This window comes from Dipodomys merriami, unplaced genomic scaffold (genome assembly GCF_024711535.1).
Source record: "Dipodomys merriami isolate MVZ:Mamm:240054 unplaced genomic scaffold, mDipMer1.0.p SCAF_445, whole genome shotgun sequence".
Lineage (NCBI taxonomy): Eukaryota > Metazoa > Chordata > Mammalia > Rodentia > Heteromyidae > Dipodomys > Dipodomys merriami.
In genome coordinates, this window is record NW_027206008.1 from 68,808 (window position 1) to 78,122 (window position 9,315).

Consider the following 9,315-nt stretch of genomic DNA (forward strand, 5'->3'; position numbering starts at 1 on the left):
GCTGGTAGCTTTAGTGTGGTCTTGTTTGTGAACATTTGGGTAAATAGCGCATAGGCTGAAATTTTCTTAATAGAGACACAGAAACACAACAAATCAAAGAAAGGTTGGAAAAATGGGATTGCATGAAAATGCAGAGCTTCTGCATGGCAAAGGTCATAGCTAGCAAGATCAATAGAAAGCCCACGGATTGGGAGAAGACCTTCCCTAGCCATACAACGGAAAAGGGTCTCAAATCTAAAATATACCTGGAACTCAAAAAATTAAATCCCCCAACCACAAATCTTCAAAGAAACAACTGCCCAATAAATAAGTGGGCTAAAGCTTTAAAGAGAAACTTCTCTGAAGAGGAAAGAAGGATGGCCAATACACACATCAAAAATGCCTCCGTTGCAATAAAAAAATGCAAATCAAAACAACATTGAGATATCACCTCACTCTAGTTAGAATGGCTAAAATCAAGAACTCTAATAACAACAGATGCATGAGGGGATGTGGAGAGAAGGGAACATTACTGCATTGTTGTTGGGAGTGTAAATTTGTTCAACCACTTTGGAAAGTAATATGGAGGTTCCTCAAAGACTCGACATAGAGCTTCCCAATGACCCAGAAATCCGTTGTCCCATTCTTGATTTAAGAGAAAATGGCTTTAGTTTTTCACCATTAAGTTTAATGTTGGCTGTAGTTATATCATATACAGCCTTTATTCTATTGAGGAATGTTCCCTGGTTTCCTAATTTTTCCAGAGCCTTCATCATAAAGGGTTTGTTGGATGTTGTCAAATGCTTTTTCTCAAAAAATTGAGATAACCATATGGTTCTTATCCTTGTTCTTGTTGTTGCGATGTATTATATTAATTGATTTGCATATATTGACCCAACTTTGCATCCCTGAAATGAATCCTGTTTGATCGTGGTGTATTAATTTTTGGATGAATTGTTGAAGTCAATTGACCAAAATTTTGTTTAGAAGTTTTGCATCAATGTTCATCAAAGAAATGTGTTTAAACTTCTCTTTTTTGATAAGTTCCTGCCTGGTTTGGGGATGAGGGTTTTGATGGCCTCATTGAATAAGTTCTGTAGTGAACTTTCTCTTTCAATTTCATTGAAGAGTTGGAGTAGTATTGGTGTGAGCTCTGCTTTGAAGGCCTTGTAGAATTCTGATGTAAATCTGTCTGGTCTTGGGATTTTTTTTTTTTTAGATAGGACTTCTCTTATTGCTGTTTCTATCTTAATGCTTGATAAGGGCCTGTTATAATAGTTTAACTCATCTTGGAATAATTTCTGCATGTTGATATTTGCTATAAAAAGGTCCATTTCTGCCAAGTTCTCAAATGTATTAGCATAGTTTTGAGAAGTATTCCCTTATAATGTTCTGAATCTTGGTTGATTCTTTGGTGATGTTCATTCTCAACTCTGAGTTTATTTATTTGGGTGAGTTTTCTTCTTTTTCTGATAAGATTTGTTAAGGGTCTGTCAATTTTTTTAATGTTTTCGAAGAACCAACTCTTTGCTTTGTTGATTCTTTCTACGTTTTTTTTTGGGGGGGGGAATCTAATTCATTTAATTCTTATTTAATTTTAATTATTTCTTTCCATCTACTGGATTGGTGTTTATCTTGCTGCTCTTTTTCAAGGAGGTTCAGATTTGTCATTAAATTGTTGGTTTCATGTATCTCCAACTTGCCTCTGAGTACTTCCTTTTCTGTGTCCCAGAGGAGCTGGTAATTTGTGTGTTCGTTTTTGTTGAATATCATGAACAATTGAATTTCCTTTCTAATCTCTTACATGACTTACTCGTGATTCAACAGTATGTTGTTCAGCCTTCATGTGTTACAGGACTTTGGCTTTTGGCATTGGAATCTAATTTTATTTCCTGTGGTCTGAGAGAATGCAAGGTATAACTTCAATGTTTCTGAATTTGGACTTTTGTTTTGTGACCTAAAATGTGGTCAGTTTTTGAAAATGTTCTATGTGCTGCTGAGACAAACGTGTATTTTGATACTGCTGGGTGAAATATTCGTTAGATACCTGTTAAATCTAGTTGATCCTTGCAGTTGTTTAGATGTGCAGTTTATTGAGTTTTTGCCGAGTTGATCTATCTAGTAGGCATAGTGATGTGTTAAAATTCCCAACAATTAATGTCTTTTGATCTATGTGAGCTTTGAGGGAAAGTAGTGTTTCTTGGATAAATTTACATGCTCCATTGTTTGGTAAATAGATATTTAGAATTGTAATATCCTCCTGAATAAGCAATCCTTTAATTAGTATGTAGCGACCCTCTTTTTCTCTTCTCACTAATTTTAATTTGAAGTCTATTTTATCTGATATTAGGATTACAAATCCCACCTGTTTATGGGTGTCATTTGCTTGGTAGATTTTGTTCCAGTCTTTCACTTTCAAAATGTGTTTGTTTTTATGGGCAGGGTGTGACTCCTGAAGGCAGCAGATAGAAGGATTTTGCTTTTTAATACAACTAGACAGTCTATGTCTTTAATTGGAGAGTTAAATCCGGTAATGTTGACAAATAGGACTTGGAGGTATTTTTTTTATTGTGAAAATGCCATACAGATTGTTTACAATTACATGGACAAGATAATGAGTACATTTCTTATCAAACATTGTTGCCTCCTCCTTTGTTTACCCATCCCATCACTTCCTAGACTCCCCTTACCCAATTCTCTTCCCCCCACCAAAGTTGTAAAGTTCATTTTTCAACGTAACGACTCGTACATTTCACAGCTGCAATGGTTCCACCTGTATTCGTATTTAAACAATTTGTTTTTTCCATTCCCCTCTACAAATTATACCAACAACAAATACAGTGAAATCTGAAGTTATTTTTTGTTATGTCGAAAAATGAACTTTACAACTTTGGCCGGGGAATGTGGGAGGGAGGCAGTAGGGATCAGTGTGGGGGGAGGTGAAAGGAATGGGAATAGTAAACAAAGAAGGAAGCAACAATGTTTATAAAGAAATATACTCATTACCTTGCCCATGTAATCATAACCCCTTGGTACAGTATTTTCACAAAACAACTTCAAAAATGTTTATCACTTATTATAATTCAAATACCAAGCAAGAGTAATTTTATATAATCATTACAGGTATCATTTTATAACTATCATACAACAGAATAAAAGACCAGTCCCAATTATTACCTACCTAGCATAATTCTTAATTCCTAATCATTACCTAAATACATTAAATAATCTAAATAGTCATGTCTTTAACATAGACATAAATATTCTATCCTTTTTACGTAAAATTTTCAAGGGCATATATTCATGTTTGTAAGAAATGTTCACAGCAGTTAAAAATGCTTTTGTGAAATTGTGAGACATGTTGTTGTTGTTGTTGTTGTTGTTGTTGTTGTTTGCAAGTCCTGGGAATTGTCCCTAAGCTTTTTTGCACTCAAAGCCAGCACTGCACAACTTGAAGCACAGGGCTAATTTCTGGTTTTGAATGGTTAATTGGAGATAAGAATCTAACATGTACTATTCTGTCGGGGCTACATGTGAAATCAATTGTTAGATCTCAGCTGCCAGAGGAGCTAGAATTATAGGTGTGAGTTACCGGCACCTGGTTCGATGAAATTTTAAATTTTAATAATGTTTAGGATGTTTGTTTCACTTTAATGCACATAATTCTATACATACATAAATAAATAAATACATATATATGATGACCAATTCCCTCTAAAAATGTATGACTTCCTACACGTAACATTTATTCACACACACACACACACACACACACACACACACACACACACATTTCTGAATACATACACTCTCTCTAAAACTTCTATGCTACTATTTTTTACCCTTTTCATTTCAATGATATATAGTCTGTTTTTCCAAAAGTTTCCTAGACTAAAATGACTAATATTTCAATAGAAAGTAGAATATATTATTTTCAAGGTAATTTTAGATATACACATGATGTTGTAGTAATATTTATAGTATATTACTTGAAAAAATTCTGTTCAAACCCTTAAATATTTGTGTGTAATGACAGGGAGAGAGGAAGTTAATTCATACTGGTTAGAAATGTGCAATGCTTCAAAATCTGTTCAATAATTTGTTATAATCACCTAATCAAGCTACCTGTTATGGTTTAGTTTATTTATTTATTTATTCAAAAATTTAACATGGATGCATGCAAAGTGGTAATATTTAAAGTATTAATCGAAATAAAAATAATACAAAATCATAGACACATACCCGACTTTCAATAATTAGCACTTACTAACAATAATTTTGTTGAAGATGATGATGACCAGAGTGACGCTGATAATGACAATGTTATGATTGAAAAGGAAAAATTTTTAGTCATCTTTGAAGCTAGATTTCCCACATTGAATACATAATAATAAACAGTGTTGTATTATATACAATAACAAGAGGAGAGTTTCAATATCAAGAAATACAATCAGATAATCAGATGAGACAGTAAATCCCTAATGTTATTCTTACAGTCTCTCTAATGTATACTCACTTTTCTTGGTGCTATTGTTTGTTTATAAATTAAAATGGTTTATTTTCACATGGTTATTATCCCACATAGATAAAATGTAATAAGCTGAGTGCTTTGTTATCAAATGATCTCGTTTGTTCAAGCCTTGGGAACTTATGAGAAAGCCTTTCACCACCCACATAGCCAGTGGCTTAGTTATATATACCTAGAAGGTAACAACACATGCCTCACGCATGGTTCACTCATTAGGCAGAAATCCTTGGTCAGTTTTAGTTTCTATCCAGTTCACTGAAGAAAATCTATGTATAAATTTATGAAGAACACTTGACAACACATAAAGCAATAAGAAAATTTCGATGGACTAAGATTAATTTTCAACTTAGTGTGATTAGTTCAAGTAACATTCTCATATAGATACTATTCAATAACCAATGCTTTCCAATGATATGTTGAGTATGTTCTTCAATACAAATGTACACACATGACCCAATTTACATAATACCACTTACATATCTGTAGTTGCCTTAAAAGGACACAACCCTTAGAGCCAGGAGGTAAACTTTATTTTATTTCTGCATGAAACAATTTGTGATTTTATACTAACAAACTGAATTTGACTCTTTCCTTATTTGTGAGCTAAGGTGGAAAATGTAAGGACTCTTCACTTTTCTTTTTTCTTGCTCTAGGAGTAAGCAAATGTATTCTTCAATATTTCTGGTAGATTACATCCATTTACAGCTGAGAAATGTAAGGCCAACAGTTAATGTAGTGAGTAAGTAATGATACTAGAATTTGTGTCTGAGCTCTTCCCTCTGCATACTTACAAGGAGCAGTAATTTGTTGATTGAGAGTACCAATATGAAAAGACTATGGGGAACAACATATTTTATAAAAAGTTGTTTAAGACTAGGTGACCAGTGATGAGTACCTGAAACAGACTTGTGTCAGGGGCATAAAAAGGAGTACATAGAAATCATATTAGTGCTGGGCGCCAGTGGCTCATGCCTGTAATCCTATCTACAAAGGAGGCTGAGATCTGAGGATCACAGTTCAAAGCCAGCCCGGGCAGAAAAGTACATGAGACTCTGATCTCCAATGAAAACCACTAGAAAACCCGAAATTGGTGCTGTAGCTCAAGAGGTAGAGTGCTCGCCTGGACCTGTAGTGCACAGGGACAGCACAAAGGCCCAGAGTTCCAGTCCCACGACCAACAAAAACAAACAAACAAACAAAAAAGAAATCAAATTAGTAACAGAAACTGAAAACATCTTGATCATTCATCTTATATAATGGGTGGGAGTAGAAGGGTAAGAAGAAATCTAAAGGATTCTACATCTATGGCCCGGCAAATGTGTTAGTGATATTCTTGGTGGTGATAAGGATTACAGGTGAAAATGATGGATTTAGGGAAAAAAACTCTCTGATAGTTCTAAAGTTTATATTAAACAGATGCAAAGATTGATCTGTTTAGGTATCATCAAAATATCCATGACCATGAATATGAAAAAGAATGATAAAATTAGGGGCAATATTAAAGGGAAGAGGAAAAGAAAAGTTATGATATAAGTGTAGCAATGTGAGCACCAGTGTGGACAAGATTGGAAGAAAGAGATAAGGGCATTTGTCGAAATTGTCTCTAGTTTGCTAATGGATGAAGAATGGAATTGAAAATAGCAGTGGAAAACAAATCAACATGCAGGTATTATGATTTTATAATTCTAATATGAAAGAACTGAAGGTTTTGTTTCATGAAGAAGAAAGTTTAGCCTGTAATTTCAATGCAAGGCATCAGTTGTAATGAGTCTGAAGTCTTTTCCTCCAAGATATCCAGGAGTATTATTCTCATTCTCTGAAGAGTAAATAAGTAATTATTTTCATTAGCTTTGCCTAATATTAATTTACTTGTAGAAAATAAGTTAAAAAATCCTCTCTCGTGCTGGGAAGGTGGCTAAGTGGTAGTGTTTGCTTTGCATGCAAGAGGCACTGGGTTCAATTGTTAAGTAAAAATAATTCTTAAGCAAAAAGAAAAAAGCCAGAAGTGGCACTGTGGCTCAAATGGTAGAGCACTAAACTTGAGATGACAAGCTGAGGGACAGCGCCCATGCCCAGAGTTCATGCCCCACGACCGGACTCCAAAAATAAAACACTAAAACTACCAGCACAAGTATGTTTTTTGCAGCATTATTACCATATCTAAGATATGGAACCAATCCACATGCCCCTCAATAGATGAATGGATCAGGAAAATGTCCTATATATACACAGTGGAATTTCATGGTTCTATCAAAAAGAATGACACAGCCCCTTTTTTAAGAAAATGGAAATACTTGGGAAAAAAATCATTATGTGAAGGAAGCCAGACTCAAAGAAAATGAGGTTTCCCTCATTTTTATTAATTAATATATGCTTAGTATAGTCCTGGCAGATAGGTTCATTTTTTACACTCTTCATGTTCACTTTTTTCTCTCCATCCTCCTCTCCCATTCCCTTCCTTGTGTGTGTGTGTGTGTGTGTGTGTGTGTGTGTGTGTGTGTGTGCAGTAATGAAACTTGACTCAGAGCCTAAAAATCTTTCTTGTTTTTTTTTTTTTCACTCATGACTGGCTGAATCTGTACTATTTTAACTAAGGTTTCATTCTGTGTTTGATTGAACAATTGAGCATAAATGTCTCGTGGATTGCTACCCCAGCCATCTGTGAACCATGATCTTCCAATCTCAGCCTCATGAGATGAGATACTGGCATCTAGCTCTATTGCCAAGTGTCATTTGCTTTGTTTTGTTTTGTTTTTGTTGCTTTTTTGCATCCAAAATCTGTATGGAAAACAAATCATTTATAATCAGGACTATTCACATAAAATGTGTGTTGTTTAAAGATTACCTTAATAATGTAATCCTTTTGCATGCACATTATGGATTTGATGTTTCGAACTCTATTGTTGCAGTCAAGTCACTTATATATAATTTGAATCTTCTTGTCTTGATGTTATAGGGTGTTACGTGTTTAAAAACAGAATTTATCAAGGTTTAACTCTGCAATACTGAAGCAGGACCTTTATAATTATTCAATGTCCTGTAAATCATAAGTTTACCATTTCTTGAGGCACCATATGGGCACAAATATTTTCCTATAATACCTCCTCATATTTTAGACCTCAATGCCATGCAATGCACACTTCTGCCAAATATGCAAGGGCATCCTTTGTAATTTTCCATGGATTTTCACTGTTCTTCTCTCTACTCTCCAGTGCTAAATCCTGTGACGCTCATGTTGATTTCCTCCCCTGTTACATTCATCATTGCATCTTGGGAACTCCTGGTATGCATTACTGTACTTCTGTTCATTCTCCTTGTGCTTCAGCTTGTACCCCTCTCACCTCGAAGGGCTAAAAATTGGGGATATTTGCTTTACTCTTTATCTCAGACATCTATCTTTACTTCCTAGAAATACATTCATTGAATTCCTTCTGTAAAGTCTAGTGTTTTGAAAATTATTACTGCATCTTCATGGCTTTGTTATGTGGCATAAGGGAAGAACATAGATCAGTACTGTAACTTAGGTAAAAGATTATTGCAATCATGCTTCAATAGATGTTGTTCATTGGATAATGTTTACTTCAAGGTCTGCCTGCCTGTTTCCTTTTCACTGTTTTGTTTATTTTTCAATGTAGTCCTTTCTTCTGGAAAATATTTATGGGCCTAGTGAAGATCAATTCCTACTGCAATTAGTCATTAATTTTATTCTAACTTCATTTTACAGATCCTTCTGATCTTCTTCAGTGTCTGTGTAGTGCTTCACATTTTTAGATATGTTTTAACATCGATGCATCAATGATGAAGGCACATTCCTTAAGTCACCATTTTGTTGACTGAAAAGAAACCATGCTGCAATCTCACTATATGGCAATTTTCTGGTTTTGAATTCTTTAGATTAAAATTGATGCTGGACAACAAACATTCTGTGTATAATTTTATATTTTCCTAATTATTTTAGTATATTTCCCAATATCATATAAAGTTAAAACATTATCACTTACTTAGTTTTAGGATTTCTAAAACGGTCAGAGTAAAAGTTCTATTCATTCACAATTTTAAGATAATAGAGGGTCCATTATGACCAAGTGAGATATTTTAAAAATTTTATGTGTAGTCCTTAAAGGTTGTGCTGGGGAATCAAGTGCTGTGTTTCATGTGTCTTAGTCTACTGGCAGCCTATGAGCCTGATGTGACCTGTGGTTTTATTTTCACTCAACTGGAATAAAGAAATATTTCACTAGAAAGGAATTATTAATTGCTTACTTTCACCAATATCTCTCACAAACATGAAAGTAATATAATTCTACACTGACTGAAGATGGTGTTCCTATTAGAGTAATTGCTTATTTTTTGTAGCCCCACTCTTCACTAAGTCTTGTCCCTTTCTTATCTCCCCTTCCCATAAAACTTGACTGGATCCACTGGAAACGCACTTCCAGTCAGCCTCGTTCATAAAGAACCCAACCTTAACTAACCTACCCCCTGGTAGTCCTGCTATAAACTTTCAAAGGACTGACTGCAACCAGAATCCTTCCTGGAAGTCCTCCTCCTGCTATAGGGAAAGCCTTCTTCCACTCCACCCCTTCCTGGAATCCCTGCTCTGCACCACCAGAAACCAGGCCACATCCATATCTCCTCCTATGATCTGCCTTGCTGCACCAAGAATCCCGCTTACATGGGGCTCCTCCCTCTAATCTTAACTTCATCCACCAGATACCCCGTCCCTAACTATTCTATTCACTCATAGTCCCATTGCTCACATATTCTATTACTTCCAATCTCCTCTTGTCCCTTTCATACCCCACTCC